Source organism: Canis aureus, chromosome 2 (genome assembly GCF_053574225.1).
Source record: "Canis aureus isolate CA01 chromosome 2, VMU_Caureus_v.1.0, whole genome shotgun sequence".
Taxonomy (NCBI): Eukaryota; Metazoa; Chordata; class Mammalia; order Carnivora; family Canidae; genus Canis; species Canis aureus.
In genome coordinates, this window is record NC_135612.1 from 3998784 (window position 1) to 4017276 (window position 18493).

The 18493-nt window shown below is 32.0% G+C and overlaps 1 protein-coding gene and 1 long non-coding RNA gene across 2 annotated transcripts in view; both read left to right on the forward strand.

The window, feature by feature from the left end:
* FBXL17 (F-box and leucine rich repeat protein 17) overlaps positions 1-18493 on the forward strand; it is a 496367-nt gene that overhangs the window by 92312 nt on the left and 385562 nt on the right. The window lies entirely within an intron of this gene.
* On the forward strand, positions 1157-12637 carry LOC144292148 (uncharacterized). Its single transcript, XR_013359636.1, has 3 exons — positions 1157-1217; positions 5567-5651; positions 7768-12637. It is a non-coding gene; the product is annotated as an uncharacterized LOC144292148 (long non-coding RNA).

An 18493-nucleotide genomic window follows, 5' to 3' on the forward strand; every position in this document is an offset into this window, starting at 1 on the left:
TGTGATCTTCTATAGGAAATTCTGTTCCAGAAAATCCCGGTAATTCTCAGGAAAACCTGGAATTATTCTCAAACACAATTATTTAAAAGTAACCCACAATGTACATAAATTTACCTGCCTTAAAATTTTTAAATACTTAATTATAGAATGATACATTGCATTTGATAGAAATTTTCCATTTTAGAAGAACTTTTTAGTGTTTTTTTAGGTGTCAGACTTAGGCTAAATAGTTTTCACTTAAAGTATTGGATATAAAGTATTTGCTATCTTAAACATAAATAGATGAGGAGAGGTAGAGCCCTTTTATTTCTTTATTTTGCTTTTTTAAGTTACAAAATTGATACATAGTCACTGAAGAAAGCTTGGAGAACACAAGGCAAAAATGGCAGAAATCACAAATGACTTGTAACCCACCACCCAAAGACAAATTAATCACTCTTTATACCTGAATGAACATTGTCCAGTATTTTTCTATGTAAATAGAATTTATATTTTTTCAAAGGATGTTATATTTTATATATGACTTCACTAATTAACATATTTTAAACATTATCCTGTAACAAGAAATAATTTGGTAGAATATATACAGAAGAGTTTATACTCTAGACTGGGTAACTAAAGGTCATTCATTTAATTTTATACCTTTTTCAATCTTTCTAAAATATTTTGTTAAAGAGAATATATTAAGATAGACTTTTCTGGTTCAGGGTCATCACTATAAATATCAGTAACATGGTTGTGCTATACACAGTGATATTCTCAGGGACAACTGAGAGTCTAGGAGTACTTGCCCTGATAGTCGAGGGTCCTAGACAATTATTTTTTAGGCTTCATGATGGATACCTAAAAACAGTGTGTACCACACAAAAAAGATAAGAACCAATAAATGACAGTGATTGACGAAGACATAATAACGACAGTGAATTAATACATTGAATGACATGGGGCAATTACTAGTGTCAGTGTTTTGAATTTTTTATGTACTAAGTAGTGATAATTAGAGAAGAGAGAGAGTATGGAGATTCAAGTTCTCTTCTATGTAAGACCTTCAAGTTGCACTCAAATGAAAATACTATGACTCAGCGCTCTGTGGACATCATAATGGATCTTTTTCTTCATACTGAGAATGATAAAATACTTGACAAACCCACAGTTCCACAGTTAAAGGCCCCTTCACTTAAAAGAAGCAAGAATCTGGCTGGATAACTTGCTCCAGGGTAAATAATAACAATATTGAACATTTGAATCCAACACTCTGTAATATACTTTACATATTTTACCTAGCTTAATTTTTTTGTCAGTCCTATGAGGTAGGTAATATCATTATATTCATTTCTCAGATGAGGAAACTTGAAGCACAGAGAGATGAAAGCCAGTAAATTTCAGGGCCAAGCTTAGAATTTGGGCAATTTGTCATTAAAACCATGTTCTTAATCACTACTCTGTGCTGCCTGTATTATAGCAAATTAGGTCTAATGTTGTTTTAGGCATAAGAGTAGTAAAAAATTCTCTTGGAGACTTCTATCCTTTAGTAATTTATATCAAATGTATAAACAGCAGTGTTTCTTTCTCATTCATTTCAAAGTATTATAAAATTAAAATTAAGTCTTCAGGCCTGCTTAAGGCAGTAGGAAGTATATGTTCCCTATATCTAAATGCTCACAAGATAATAAAAACAATAAATATACTTAGATATTTTTCAAGAAAATGTACAAAAACTTACCCTCAAAGAAAAAAGATCCTTTAAAAATATAGAAATTCATGTATTTCTCCATTTATGTAGACAATTGTGGAAAAGATTGAAAAATTCGAATGTAATGGCCCCTAGGTATCACACTCGTCTCGGAGTACAGCAGTATTGCTCTGCTGGTAAAGGTGCAGGTAGTAGGTTTTGATGTTAGACTCAAACTGGCAGGTTCTTTTTGTTTTCTGTTTTTGTTTTTAATAGGAATGGAAGTGATGGGATGTATTACACAGTGAAGGTCAATATTGTTTTCACAGACTTGAGTTTCGGAACTAGGTAGATAAACATATGGATTTTTTTCTGTGGAGATTGGTCATAACAGTTGGAAAAAGGCCATTAAGTAACTCCTTGAGTTTTGACTTCAACTGTTTCCTGTAAACTGAGACTGCTGAATAATTCTCTCTTAGTCTTATTCTCTTTATGTTTGAGCCTTTATTTTCAGTTCAAACTGAGCAATGTCTAAAGCTCAACTGGACTGAATTCATAATCTTACCTACCTCTTTCTCTCAATTTATTTTTCTTCTATGTTCCCGTTCTTGGGTAAAACCCTTTAATGTTTTTCCCTCTCATACAAGATAGAGATACCACATTCCTTAGAATGGTCGGCAGTATTCCCCTTGGCCTGACTTCTGCTTCGCAGTCTGGCTCCGGCCTTGCCCTTACAGACCCACTCTGCCTCCACTGAACCCGCGTGTGGTGTTCGGAACGTGCTGCTCACAGTCATTCTTCCTGCACAGAATTCTCTTTCCCCCCTTTTCCAACAGGCTTAGCTTTTAAGACTTGTTGGTTTATGACAGCTCTATCAGGTAGGTGTTACCATGTCTCCATTTTTCAGGTGAGGAAATTAAAGCTTAGAAAGTTTACCTTTCTCAAGAACTGATCAAGTTCCTCTCTTAGGTATTAGAAATTGAAAAATAAATGAATTCCTCATTGAGAAATCTTGTAGACCTACAGTAGAGACTCCGTTCCCAAGAGGAAGTTCAGGAAGAGATCTCTCTCCACACGGGGGAGGGAAATTCTTTTTCTATAGAGTATGTATGAGGCTGAGACAGAAGGAAATGGAAAAGAAAGAATTGAGTGTGAGGGAGAGAGTATAAGAGCTCTCTGGGTTCCTAGGTCTTTTCATTCTTGTGTTGACGATTGTAAGAGATTGTCCCTCTCTGCGGTTGATTTGAGTTGATTTTTCGTCCTTTGCAACCTAAAGGGCCAAATTAAAGCCCACGTGTATATTAGTGTTTATTTTCTAGCTTAGTTTCAATTAATTAGAGGAAATCTTCACTGAAAAGTGATTATATTCCACATATGTGTTATGAATTTGATTGGAGTCTAGAAAATGGTTTCTCATGAAAACAATTACAAGTGATAATTATATTCTTTTGTTAGCCCATATAGGTTTTATCAGGTTGAACTAACTAAATATTATAATGCAATAACAAATAGATAAACTATTGAAATGTGATTATTAAAGTAATGATTCAAATGAAGACAAAAATATTTTTTTCTCAAATGCTGGTACCTGAAGAAAAGCAGATTTAATTAAAGAAGCATAGGGTAGTCGTTAAAAATTTACATGGCAGTTTTGGCTGCTTCATATTTATTTAAAACAACTGTATTGAAAGTGTTTAGCATCCATGATAGATGTTTTGTGTTTAAAACTGTAATAAAATTGAAAGGAATGGAGATACATGTCTTTGGGCTATGAAATATAAAGAGGAAGGAACATCTTACGTGATACTCCCCTCCATTAAAAGCAGTATTTCCAGGAACCAAATTTCTTCTGTTCAAGTAGTTCTCAAACTCTTTGGTCTGTGGACCACTTCATACTCTTAAAAATTATTCAGGATTCCAAAGAGCTTTTGTTTATGTTTTTATATCGGTATTTTTTGTACTTAAAATTAAAAAAGAAATTTTGAATGTAGAAGCATACATTCCATTAGTCATCAGAGTGATTATGATATCACAGGATCATCTAATTTCTGAAAAACTGCACTGTATACTCAGAAAATGAGAATTGAAAAGACATTTAACCTGTTAGTATTATTATTAAAATAGTTTTGATTTTACAGATAACACTGCACAGGTCCTGGGTGAGAAACTTTGGAAGACTTTGAAAACTGCTCCTGTAGTTATAATACTTCTGTTTTAAAATTCTTTATTTTAAATGAGAAAACTTCAGTTGAAGCAAGAAATAAACCATCTTCATAATACAAATATTTTATGTTGAACAATCTTATCCCGTTTAAATGTATTTTCCATAGTGAAAGAAAACAATTTGACTTGGCTTTGTTTGTACTTAGTTTTAGATTGGAAGACCAAAATACAAGGAGAAAAAAAAAAAAAAAAGAGACAGAGATGGGTAGTATTGATTGTGGGGTGTTTGTATGTGTGTGTGTTTGTGTGTTTGGGAGAAGTGATCTAGTCAGATGGAATGGAGCTGGTACTAGAAATTGGTCTGGGTGGCTTATCTAATGGTGGTCATTTTGCTTTCTGTTTTTAGCCATATATTACGGTTCATTATATGGCTGTTGCCTGAGTCCTATAGCAGGTAATTTTGAGACCACAGTTAGTAAAGGGAGTATATTTGAGAGAATCTCATGATCTTTCTGAGCCTTAGGAAGAATATTTATATTAAGACCTCAACATTTTGTGTTGTTACTAACCCTAGCTGGATTTGAACCAGGGACTTGAATATAATGGTGAAGCTGTACAATTTCATGTACAACTGTTTTTTTAAACAGTTGGTAGTATTTGCAGCTTTATATGTTTGGCACTCTATTTAGAAAGTGAATGCAAATCATCTTCCTTTTTTCTTTTACACTGAGTTACATGTTAATTTAATTGTAACATTTTTGACTGAAAGAAATTCTGTAGCTTTTTTTTTTTTTTAAAGATTTTAAAGTAATCTACACCCAACTTGGGGCTCGAACTCACAACCCTGATTTCAAGAATCGCATGCTCTATTGACTGAGTCTGCCAGATGCACCAATTCTGTGGCTTTTTTTAATAAAAAATTATTCTGAACTGTGACTTATCACTTTTACTTTTTCTTAAAAAATGAATTATATCTATGAATTTCATAGGGTACATTATAGAAAAAGCTATTAGTGTATATATACATAAGGGCTAAATGCCAATGTCTGAAAAACATTTTGTATTAAAATATCCCACAAAATACAAACATCCTATTCCTTAAAGTATTATTTAAATATAGTAAATATCACTTAAATTAAAATATTGGATATATTTCCTGAGTGGTTCAGTTAGATTTAGGGATTTGATGAGGAAAATTATTATCTTAATTACAGTTTTGTTAGAGGAAAATTTTCAGGTTTCGTATGTAGAATTACATTTTGTAAGTATCTTTTGAAAGCTGTTCTTAGGCCTAGGCAATGATAAGCTAATTCACGTTTTTTAAAAGGGCTAATTTGAAAGTGATTATTTCTTCAGGCTAAAGATTCATTTGGAGAGTCTTCTAAAGACTTAACCTGAGTGGAGTCAGGAAGCAAGCTGTATTTCTAACTTTTGGGATTTTAAAGTAGTTATTCCAAAAATCAAAGATGAACCTTCCACTCACTTTTTTGAGGGAAATTATTCTTCACTTACAATGTATTGGTATAATTGATGGAAGTATTTTTGACTATAGGTGACTTTATATTCATATAGGAATGATCATTACACTATCTTTGCCTCTGTTTTTGTGTAAATTTTTGTTTTTCCTTGGATGTGTCAATTTAGTTACATTGATAACATCTGTATTTTCAGATAAATTAGCCTTGACCCACCACTTTATTGATTGGTCCAAATTTGTGGCGTGTTTTTCAGAAAGACTTATGATGGGTTGGCGCACAGAAATGTCATATTCCAATCACGACATGAGAAATGGTTGGATTCCCTGTCCTACTAGGAGGTATTCTTAAAATTAGTTATCCTGTTATATCAATACTTCTATCTCTCATTAAGAATGAGAAATAATTAGATTTGTTATTACCAGAGTTTATTCATAAATTTGTAGAAATTATTATTCTAGGAATTAATGTACCAAACTTCTTTGGATTCCAAATTTTTATTGTTCCTCTAAATAGAAAAAGGTATCTCTTAGTAAATAATTATTATTTTTTTTCTTAGTAAATAATTATTACTCCATTTATTCTGATAACTTATAATTGATATAATTGACTCTGATAATTCCATTTATACTGATAACTATAATTTTCCAGGATTAATGAAGTTTTGTCATTTAGAATCGATGCAAGAATAAGTGTTATTTCTCCAGTGTCTTTTTTTCTTAAGACTAGATCTACAGTATTGCAACTAAAAACAAAAATGCAAAACTTACCTTAATTTCCATTACAATCAGATAGTAGTTAACATAGTATTTAAATTTTTGCCCATGAGAAATGTGACCTCAAGTGCTGTGTAAGAAAGATTAAAGAATCTTGCAGCATAGGTAAGTTGTAGTAGCTGTGTGCTAAAAGGAATTTAGTAAAATTACTAAATTTAGTAAAATTGTTTTGCGATTCAAATGATGCCAACAGTTCTTCATGAAAAGATGACTTGTTTTTAGAATTCCCTTTATTAGTATGCATTATAAAGCTTTTAAATTCATTTTAGATTTTTATCAGTTTATCTATATAAAAATGTGCCTCCTCCATTTTAAGACTAGTTAATAGAAAACTGAGCAACAAATTAAAGCCAAAGGTTTCAGAATTAACAAGCAGTGGAAATAACAGAATTCAGAGATCCCTGAGTTTTATTTGTACTGTTTCTTAAATTCAGTAGACAAAAATGCAGTGAAATGCTACAATTAAAATGCTTCAGTGGTTACTCCAGGAATCAATTTCATTTCGTAGAAAAAACCTTTAGTAGGTCTGTTGCTTTTTATTATGTTCATGTATATGTATACTTTAATATATTTTACTTTCTTTAATCTAATTTTAGACCATATTTTAAGTTATTATTTTAAACTATAAACATATTTAAACACATATATATTCTTTAATATTCATTTTATTTTCCTAACTATGATCTTTAATTATAAGTCATTATGAGTCAACAATATTTTGGAACTAGCAGAACCCTACCCTTAAGTATATAAAACAATTCCATATAGGCCTTCATTATATAAATTCTAGGTAATAAAAATATACCTAGAAATATACATCTTTATTTTTTTCTTTCTCTTTCTTGCCTTTTTTTTTGTGTGTGTGTGTGTTAAAGAAGCAAAGTGAGTTATTTCATACTAATGAATAATTTTTAGGTCTAGGAGCTGCCCTCTAGGTTTTCTCAAATTGCTACCATAGCAAAATAAAACTAGAGCAAAACTCCATAGAATGAATACATCTCTTCTGTATATAGAACATTGTTAAACATACTTAGTTTACAGTAAAAATCTCCATATGGAGATAATTAAGTAATATAAAAGAAACAGATCTTTTATAGTCATTAATTTTTAACAACTGCCCTATAATACAGTAGGTAATTTGGTCTGCATGTTTAATTAAAACCATTATCTTTCTTTTTGGAAGCATTTATTGTACAATTCCAAAAATTGTTCATGAAGAAAATCATGGATCTATTTGTCTCTAAATTGGGCCATTTGAACAAGTAGGGGCAGGAGAGTGTGTGTCTCTGTATAAAAAGTTCTTCATTTTAGACATTTGACAGAGCTAAATATTAAAGTATATAAAATTATTTTAGTTAGTCCTTTCATTTTTTTGTCAGAGATACAGAAATGAAACCACTTAATCTAATCATTAGCAGAACCAATGATTAGTTTAAAAATATTTTTAAAATTTCAAGTGAGGCACTGATAAGTAACCATCTGTTTCTGGGTTTAGACAAAACTGTAATCTGAATTCCCTGTGACAATGGATACATTCCTTTTGAGCTCTAAGAAATTCATTTTCTGAAACCTTTAAGTTGAGGGTCTAAATTTGCACATTTAGGTTCATTTACCCATCATTTCAGATGTTCTGGGAAGAAATATCTAATGATTTTTCCATGACATCTACCCTTTTTTTCAGATTCTCGACTGACATTTTATCGTGTTATTGTGTTCCACGCTATTTAGTTCCTCCTGGAGCCTTCCGAATTTCACATGCACTACTTCCATCAGCTCCTGCAGAGTGGATAACTTACCTAGGGACCCAGGTCTTATTGGACAAGCAGTCAGTTGTGAACAGGGGCAGACTGTCCTTGTTTTTTTTTTTTTTTTAATTTAAATTTTTATGTTTTTTTGCATTTTAAAGTGTAGATACTCATTTTAGCAACTTACTGGAAAGTAAAAGCCAGTGAGTTTCCTGTAGGAAATATATGTCTTTATCTACAATGGAAGAATTGTATACAAATGAGCCTACCTACCTGCTGGCTTTTCTTTCTGTATTCAATAACTTTTACATTGTAACTGAAACATTTTTCTATCTCTAAAAATCAAGTATATCTTTGTTTTCTAGTATATATTTCTATAATGAAAACATGCTTGTATAGATATGAAAAAAATCCATTTAAAAACTGTTCTGTATGCACAAAATATAACCTACTGGTATAGTGTTGAAAGGTAAGAACCTCAGGTTTACTAAGGAAGTAGAAGAGAGAGATTTATTTAAGGAGCTTTAAACTAGTTGCAAACTGGGACTTTATCTTGTATATCATAAGGATATAACTGTGTCGTCAGTTTAAAAGAAAAACAAGATTTTGGTAGGATCTCAACTAAACAATATCAAAGGATTCTAAAAACTATTGTAAACCAGGCTACTTTAGAATAGCAACAGAAAATTGGGGCTACTTTTTCAGATGTGTGTCCATTAAAATTAGGTGTCTCTCTATTGGCAGTTAAGTAACAGGGGAAATTGCTGTGTTGTAGTTCAATGAAATACTGGCACTTTATAAAACTGAAAGTAAATTTTAAATATTACTATTTAGATCCGTGAGCCAGAATTTCAATGTGGATATGGAAGACTCACTTTTATAAACTGGAAGAATATATACTGGAAGTTTAAATTTTTTTGTTGCATTTTGAAAACCTGTAAGAACTAAATTAGGTTTTTGATTAGTGGCTAGTTAATGATGGAATAAGTAAGCATGAATCTAAAAATTAAACAGAATGAATTAGGAATTGTTAGACTTCTGATGCTTTAAAATTTTATATGAGAAAATAGTATATTATTAAGGGATGAATTGTGTTTTGTGTTGATCAAGAACTTTGGTATTTAAAATAATTCATTTATATATTTTCTACCAAACAAACAACATTGTTTCCCATCTCTCAGACTAAATTTGAACTGATTTCTTCTTTGCACCATCAAAGTAATCAGTGGCATTTAACATGTGTAAAGCAAAACTTAGGGCTTTAGATTCTTCCAGTAAAAACTAAAGCCCATTGAAATTGTTTTGTTTGGATTTTAGTTTAAATCTATGTCTATCCTGCTTTATCCTCCCTTTGACTAATAGATTAGCAGTACCTTTTTCTGTGCACAGGTTTTATGCAAAAAAGTGACTTTTCTTAATATCCTCTATCCTTTTTTTGACATTCAGAAGCCAAATACTGGGTGTCTTCTTATCTTCACATTAAGTAGCAAGAAGACTGTAACTTGAATAGACTAAAAATTACTGTGTTGGGGTATTTTCTATCATATGATGATATGTTTTGCAGAGTTTCTGCAACACTTTGTTCTTTCCATTAGAAGAAGAAAGAATTAGTTGTATAATAGATAAAATTAAAATTGTATAATAGGAACCCTAATTGGATATTTGTGGTAATGCAAGAGTGAAATTGTTTTTTCATCCCCCGGTAAGAAGTAACACCGTTGCTTTTGGTGAGAGTGGCACTTGCTTTTAAAATTCAGCCAGACAATTGGATCTTAAACTGTTTTTACAAATAAAAAATACAATGCCATATTGAAACTTGAATTTTCAAAAACCAGCTGATTTCTAGCTTAGCTGAATTTCTTAGTTTTTGTTTGTTCTTAATGCTATCTTTCAGGCAAAGGATAGAATGTTAAATACTTAAAATTTTGAAGCAGGAATTGGTATAAAATGACCTAAACTTAATTATTTCTTAATTTATAATGAACATGGGGTAATCCTTTCAAGTATATTTCTGAGTTGCTTAACACTTTTTGCAGTATTCAGTGCTAATTTTTAAAAGAAATGTTTCAGCAACATTTAAAACTTGTCTTCTATAAATGAATGGGCAGTCAGTGTCAGTCTTAAAATTCTTTGCAAGGTAACTGAAATAATTTTCCTCTGCACAGTAGAAACAGTTAAAATAATGTTTATGCATTGGCTTTTCTCCTGATGTTTGCATTTTTAAAATTGCCAGAGTCTGAAAATGATTTCATTGTGCTGGAAATGCTTTTGGAAATGTTTACTTTCTTTATAAGTGGAGATTGAGCACCACCTGTTGGTCAAACAAATGTATTTTAATTTGTGATTTCAGCAAAATTTTTTTTTTTGTGAAATAATTACATTCCTTAACAAGTGAGGTCTTATATAATTCTCTCACGGCATAGATGTATGTGTGAAAACTGTACTTAAGTTATTAAAAGGCATGATTATTTTATTTGCCTTATATGGAAATCATCAAATTGAGGAAGAACAGTTTGGTGATTCTGGTGTTATTTACACATTATCTGAATGATGCTAGATTTAATACTTAGGAAAAAGAAATCCTTTTTTATTTGTTTCTCTTCTTTAATAGTGATTTGAAGTAGAACAGTAAGAACTTTTGTACTAAAACCAGCAAATTACTGTTTTTTATTGCAGTTATTTTTTAATAATTTTGTACTTTATCATATTGAATGTTTTATTTTGTTTGAAATGGATACTTATAACTTGAATAGGCATTATTTATTGATTTTAAAATATGTTAATTTTAATAATTGAGATGAATAAAACAGACTACTCAGAGCCAAGCAAAAAATATCTGAAGTGACATTTGATACTCTCAAAGATGTGAAAACTATATTTTCATTAAGAGTAGTAGGTACAGAAGGCAGCGGTGGTACTTCTTTCACTACTGACATCAAAGTGAGTGCTACAGCTGTATCAAAGTCTTAACCCCTCATCCATTAATAATGTACAGTAAATAAATCAGTCCTTTTGGGATTTAGGGAGGTTGATCTTTTTATTTTAGGTTATACTTTCTAAAAGAAATTCCATATATTCTTACCAGGAAAACAGTATAAATAAAGCCAAAAAAATAACTTTAAGAAATTTACATTGATATTTTATGTATCATAAAATAGAAACTAATATAGAAAGTAACTGATGTATTATATAAAAATTAAGACTGATAATGTCAGCTCTATTAGGTTAATAAGTAAAAAATCATACCCCAATTTTCTTCAACTCCTGTTGCTTCTTTTTATATCCATCTAATGTCATCCCTCCTTGCTAGTTTTGTAAGCTAGAAATTTCAGAGTCAGTCCTCTCATCTTCCCCATGACATTCAGTTTCTAAACACTGGAAATGCCTCCTCATTCATCTCTCCATACTACTGCCCTACCTCAATCTATCTTCTCTCTCTGACTATTCTAGTAGCTTCCTAACTAATTTTTATTATTTCTAATCTCTTTCTTATTTCACCCTATCTTCAATAGCACTTAGAAGTTTTTTGTTTTGTTTTTCTACTAAAACACTTGGCTGGTCATATTAAAAATTCTTTGGATCCCAATTGCTTACCATGCAATCAAATCTAAATTCCTTTGGGTGCCATTCCCTGGGACTTGAGGGGTCAGGTTCCACTTATTTACAGCCTTAATTTTTCCCTTCCCTTTCCCATCTTTTGAAACCAAATGTTATCTTCTTTGTGAAGAGCCACTTTAAGAATTAATCATACTGATTTGAGCTCTACTAGCAATTGGGTCATATTACTAGAAGGTCTCTACTCACTAGAAGAATTGTTAGTTTATACAGGCATAAATAGTTAGGAAGTCTCTGAAGGCAGTGACTGTGTGGTTTGTTGGTTTGAGTTTTGAATTTTAAGTCCCAAGCATAGTCCTTGGCACACAAGAGGTTGTAAACTTTCCCTAAAGAGTTTGTCTACTTTGTCTCATAGAGCAATGCACTTAATTACTCAGCCCCTAAGTGTGTCTGTATATGTCATATGCTTAGATCAGTGGATGGTAAAGCCTCAATAAATGTTAACAGTTATTTTAAAAAGAAAATAAGGGGATCCCTGGGTGGCGCAGTGGTTTGGCGCCTGCCTTTGGCCCAGGGCGTGATCCTGGAGACCCGGGATCGAGTCCCACGTCAGGCTCCCGGTGCATGGAGCCTGCTTCTCCCTCTGCCTATGTCTCTGCCTCTCTCTTTCTCTGTGTGACTATCATAAATAAAAAAAAAAAAAAAAAAAAAAAAAAAAAGGAAATTAGCCATATATTTAAATGTATTTCAATATTGGGGAAAGTACACAGATTTGATGCCAAGTTCTTAAAAACTATTTTTTTTTTGCCATGAAATATCGCATTTTAAAGCTAATTAGAAATCTTGAGTATGTGAAAACCATTTTGTTTAAAAGCTTTGTAACTAAGAATTGAATTATGTAAAGTTTTGAGTTTGTCTTTTGGAGTTAAAAACATACACATATATAAATAACTGTTTAATCTTGTCTTAAAGTTGTGCCATACTATGTTAATTTCACTCTATAAACTATTTACCAAAATGGCTTTTGTAAATACAGAGAAATAATGTTAAGAAAATAAATGAGGGACGCCTGGGTGGCTCAACGGTTGAGCATCTGCCTTCCGCCCAGGGCGTGATCTTGGGAGTCCTGGGATCAAGTCCTGCATCTGGCTCCCTGAATGGAGCCTGCTTCTCCCTCTGCCTGTGTCTCTACCTCTCTCTCTGTGTCTCTCATGAATAAGTAAATAAAAATTAAAAAAAATAAATGAAAAAGTGGCACCTTATATTTTTAGAAAGACATTTTAATTTAAAAATGGAGACCTAGTATAGGCTTTTTCTTTTTTAATTTCCAGATAGGCTGGATTATAGTAGTGTCAGTAGAAGATTTTAAAGGACAACTGTGGGATGTTTGAAATAAGTCATTTTATCACAAGGTTTATGGCAGAAATAAACTGGCATGTTTTTTTGGTTGTTTACTTTTTTACTTTCTTCCATTCTTTTGGACTCGATGAATTTTCTCATTGCTTCCATTCAAGTTCAAAGTGAAGATTTCCTTGACTTTCTTTCCGTGGTTTTGGAGAGAGGTTTGGTGGGTACATAAGGAAATGTCAACAGAATATTTTTTATAATATATGATATAGTTAAATCTGATTTCCTTAGTTAGAAATCTTTATTTACGATGTGGCATTGGAAGATGAAGGTTAAAAGCGTCCATTGGGATGTAGGCCTCTGAATCTAGACAGTTCCTCTCAAAAATTCATAAAAACATTCATAATGAATGAGAACCACTGAGTAATGTTAATATTAGCTTAGATTGTAAATGCTACATCTTTTTAAGGAGTTTACAACTTCTTGGAATTATAAAAGGTGTTTTTTCAGATAATAGGGTAAAAAGAAATTTGATTCTTTGTTGGTTTGGATCTTATATTTTCAATCTAGTATCATTATCAGTATGTATATTGCATAACTTTAAAAATATCATTGATATGTATCATTTCTTTCTGTGATTGAATGCTTATGTTGGAAATAAGTATAGCTTTGACAGTCTGTGTTTAATATTATGTGTGTCTGCTTTGAATTTTTTTTGATTGACATACATTACTCCTGAGTGAGACGCTTACTGTTGATAGTATTCTTAAATAATTTGTGCAGTCTACAATTAATAATTTAACTGAAGATGGCTTTCTGTTGGCTCTGTGTGTGTTATTTCATTTTATGATTATAAAATACGCCATAATTTAGTAATTTATTTGGGGGATTTAATTAAATGTTCAAGGATGAATATAGTCTGAAGTCTTACAATTTTGAATTTTATTGTTTAGTGAATTGTGTATTCTTCCCTAAAAGTTGTGTGCTCAGAATAATGTAGAGAGGACTATCCTTAGTATATATATAGTATTCGCTAGGACTAAGTAAACTTAGAGGAAACAAACGTATTTCCGAATTATTTTGTAGCAATAAAATTCTTCATATTTCTCTATTTGAAAATATCTTTTAGTTATTGGATTTATAGTTTTTGTAGTTTGGTTTAGATCAGAAACTTTTCAATATTTATTAAATCAACAAGCCAGCTAAAATTAGTGTAAAATATTTCAATTTTATATTTTTATATTCAATATATAACCCATATGCATATGTAGTATTTTGCTTTATGATGGAAATTTCTCATTGTAAAGTGTAATCATTCCTACCAAGAAATATTTTAAAGTATCAGTGATAACCTTATTTTCAGATTAATAGAAATATAGAGTACTTATTCAACAAATATTTTGGTGTCTGAAAAATACTGAGACTATGATATAAGTTGGGATATTTCCTAATTAAATATTATTTAGGAAGAGAAAAACATAATAATAGAGAATTAAAATGCAATGGTATATGTGCTATTATACATGATATGAAAGACACTTAGAGCAGTGCTTAAGTTTTCTGGAGGGTTCACAGAAGGTTTTTGTGACATTATTATAATGTTTCAGTTCATTTATAAGGAATTGAAGAAAGAAAATAAAGGAGTTTGGGTTCAGGAAGCACTATGTGCAAAGGTGTGGGGGCATTTAGAGAACAGGGCTTGGAAGAGAGGACTATGGACCATGAGGCTGACTGGAGATGTAGGCTGTAAAAGTTTTTTGAGTGTTATGCCAATAATTTTGGATATTATCCTGTAAGTATTAAAGAATTTTGAGCAGAGAATAACATGTACCCATTTACATGTTTGGAAGATTATTCTGGTCATACTGTGGAGGATGAGGGTAGAAAGGTCTATTAAGGAAATTACTACAGTACAGGAAAGAGGGTAGCTGAACTAAGTAGCAGTGAGAGTAGAAAGGGGGGTGGGGTTATTACGGATAGAGAGTCAGCCAGCAGGCTTTGATGGTTAATTCGTTGTTGAGGTTCACAATGTTTTTTTTTTTTTTGTTTTTTTTTTCCTGTACTCAAGACAGGTATCTAGTTTGAGCTAGTACTGATATAGAGACTAATGGAAAGAGGGCATAGTTTTGGGATGGGGTGGACTTTAGTAGTAAACATAGCATTTTGAGATGTCAGAGAACAGTAGCTTAAAGAAATGTCCAAGTAGGCAGTTAGATCTCAAAAGATCTGGAGCCCAGGAGCTAGAAGTTTGGAAGTTAGTATACCAGTAGCTCCCAAGCTCATTTCATCAAGGTTATTTTTTAATTTGTTAATGACTCTCCAAGAAAAGGGCAAAGTAATGAGAGTAAGGAGAATTTAGCAATTGGGTTAGAGAAATTTTGGAAAAATAAATGTCTGTGTATTTTGAATTTTAAGGAAACTGGGATTTGTTTCTACTGCCAGTAAATTTCAGTTGTCTGCCATCAGCTGTCTCATGTGATCAATGAATTTGTCTTAAGGGAAAGGAGAGCAGATAATGACCCAGCTGTTCTGGATACATACAAATTTAGAGGATGTCTAACTTTTTAATGTGCATTCAACTCACCTGGGTGCATTATCTGTGGTTTTTTTTTGTCATATGCATCAGTGTTTTTCTCAGTTGGTGTGGGAAATTGAGAGTTGATGGAATAAGATCACTATAGTGAGAGGAATAATTATTTTGATGCTATTACCACTCATTTATTTCAAGGCTGCAGAAATAGACCTGGTCCAATATTTAATAGTCCAACAGTTTATATGTATCATATATTGTACATGAGTATGGGTTTTGGATGCTGTGTTATTTCCAGGACAATTTAAATCTATGCTTTAATTATTTGAAGTGAAATTGCACATGAGTTATGAATTTTACATTTGGCCTTTTGAAGTTTCAATAGTCGGTGTCATGGAAATATTTTTGTTAATTTTTAAATTGTGATATTATAAACATACAGAAAGGCAAGATTAAATGTATTGCCATATATATTTGAGATTCCTGAATATTCCATCATCTTACAGAACACAATTTAAACACCATTTATAATAACCCCAAAAATAAATACCAGGGACTAAATTCAGTAAAAGATGTGCAAGACTTCTGTGGAAAAAATTGAACAAATTTATTGAAAGATGTAAGAGACAAATGAATGGAGAGAGAAACTATGCCTTTGAATAGGAAAACATAAGAATAGAAATTCTCCCAAAATGAAACCATAAAGTTCAATATAATTCTGATCAAAATCTCAACTTGTGTTTTTTAACAGCATCAGACAGTCTGATTTTAAAATTGACATAGAAGAGTAAGGGACAAGGAGAACCAAACAGTTTTGGGTGGGCTCCTACAAATTTCTTCCTCGCCATATAAAACAATAGTAGATTAACTAGTAAATTAATTGTACAGGCAAACAAACTAAAAGGCAGGAACAATCTGCCTTTTCAGTTTTTTCCTAACTCCTCGTTGTATACAACTACACACCAGCCAACCCAAAGTGTATATGCCAGCATCATGCTGACAGTTGCAGTACTATGCCTTGGTATTTCCACTTTCTACACAAGCCCTACATCCCAATAGACTGTACTTGACTGAATCTAAGGTGCATTATTATTTTATGTACTGCTAAGAAAAAGTTGCCAATTAAACTGACATATCATCATTGCTGGGTATATTGTTTCAGAGATGTTAAAACATGAAAATGTGTCTTAGGATCCTTGGAACATGGTGTTTAAAATGCCAGGGTTTCCAGAAAAAGTATTTTTCTTATCTGAAAGTAAGTTCTCTCATTAAGAATTTGTAGGGCATTTATTTTATCTTTTTGTGAACATTTTACAACCAACTTATAGAAAGCATTTCCCTCTACTTTTCCCTTTCAGAATGTATGCCTCTTTGACAATAATCCTCATAGGACCAAGAGTTAACAAATACCGAGCATCTACTGTGGGATGCTTGGGTGGCTCTGTTGGTTAAGTATCTGGCTCTTGATTTTGGCTCAGATTGTGACCTTGGGGTTGTGAGATCTAGCTCCGTAGGGGCTCTGAGCTGGGCATGGAGCCTGCTTGGGATTCTTTTTCTCTCTCTTTCTCTACTGCACAGCCCTCCACCCCCGCTCGGGCTCACATTCTCTCTCCATAAAAACTAAAAAAAGTGTATATCCTGTGGTAGTTGCTTTAAGGATATTATTCTTGATCTTTAGGCAACTCTGCAAGGCAATTACTGTTACCCAAATTTTTACGTAGGAAATTGAAACTTGGAGTTTAAGATTATAAAATCAGGATTAGAACCCTGGACTGCTTGACTTCAAAGCCATGACATACATATCGCATCATGCTGCATTTCTGCCTCTGTGCTTTCCTACTCTGATTATAGTAAGCTAGGTGAGTGTAAAAACCATGTATTTTGCATCTTTGTATTCCCGTACCTTCTTATTTATTTCTTGAACCTACTGGGTGGTTATGTCTATTTAATGGATAAAATTAGAAGAGGAGGTTAGGGCACCCCTTCAAGAATTCTTTAGTGTTCATTTCTCTGTGGGATCAGCACAACGTGAGGAAAATTGAGGCTGAGCTGTTTTTCTGACATCAACTAATAGGCTAATAATAATAATAAAAGCCACTTCTTAATTTAATGAACTTCTGAATATTTTAGAAAAATAATTTCAAATACAAATTTATATATTCATGATGGAAAAACTGAAAAGTGAAGAAAAAAGATTAGTAAGATGAGTAACACATTTATCAAGAATATGCTATGTATCAAGCACGTCACTTGCATTATCTCACAAAATAACATAGTCATAATCATAAATATTATAATTGTCCTTATTTTGTACATGAGAAAACCCAGGCAAAGAGCTGGTAAGTCATTTGTCCACCATGTATTGTTTGTAAGTAGAGGGGTTCCTGTTTATCTAACAAAGGCTATATACACTCTTCCCCCTCTGTTTTGGTTTTCTGTTTTTAAACTTGGTATAAATGATATTAATAGAGAAATTAACAGTCTAAAATTTTCTTTTTTTTTCTTTTTGACCAGTATTCTTTTGAGATTTTACCAGCATTGATTCACATAGCTTTATTTCATCCAATTAATCTAAAAAGTTTTAGAAGCGTTAAACATACATAGTTTAAAAAGTCAAAGTATGTCAGGCTTAGAATGAAAATGGATACCTCCCTCTCCGTGCTTAGTCCGTTTCTCAAGGACAACTGCTTTCAACTTTCTGTTGTTGTTTTTCCCCTTTTATTTACTTCTTTATCTGCTCTCCCCATCCATACTACCATTTTTTGACCTTTCAGTTTTAATTAAATAATGTCTTTCTACTGTGGAAGACCATGATTTACCATTTCCTCTCTTTTCCCCTCACCATTTTCTTTTCTTTTGTCTTCTTCCTATTTTCTAGTGTATTTACATCACATTATTATGACTATGTAAACACTTAAAACAGAGCTATGTAAAGTACTGTTCACTTTTTTCTCGTATGAACATAAGTTAATAACGTCCCCTCATTTGCTTAGTTTTCATTTTACCAATTTCTAATTGTTGCCTTAAACTCTAACCAAACTATAAATTCTTTTCAGTATGACAAACCAATAACATAATTAGTGTTATTGTTGTTTTTTTCTTAGAGATGTTCCTTTTGGAGCCCTGATAAGCACTCTTACTTCAATTTATATTTGTTTTGTCGCTTTTCTTTGTTAGATCCCTATTTTTCCTGTTTTCTCTATTTCCGTTTTGCTTTAATTCTTCAATTT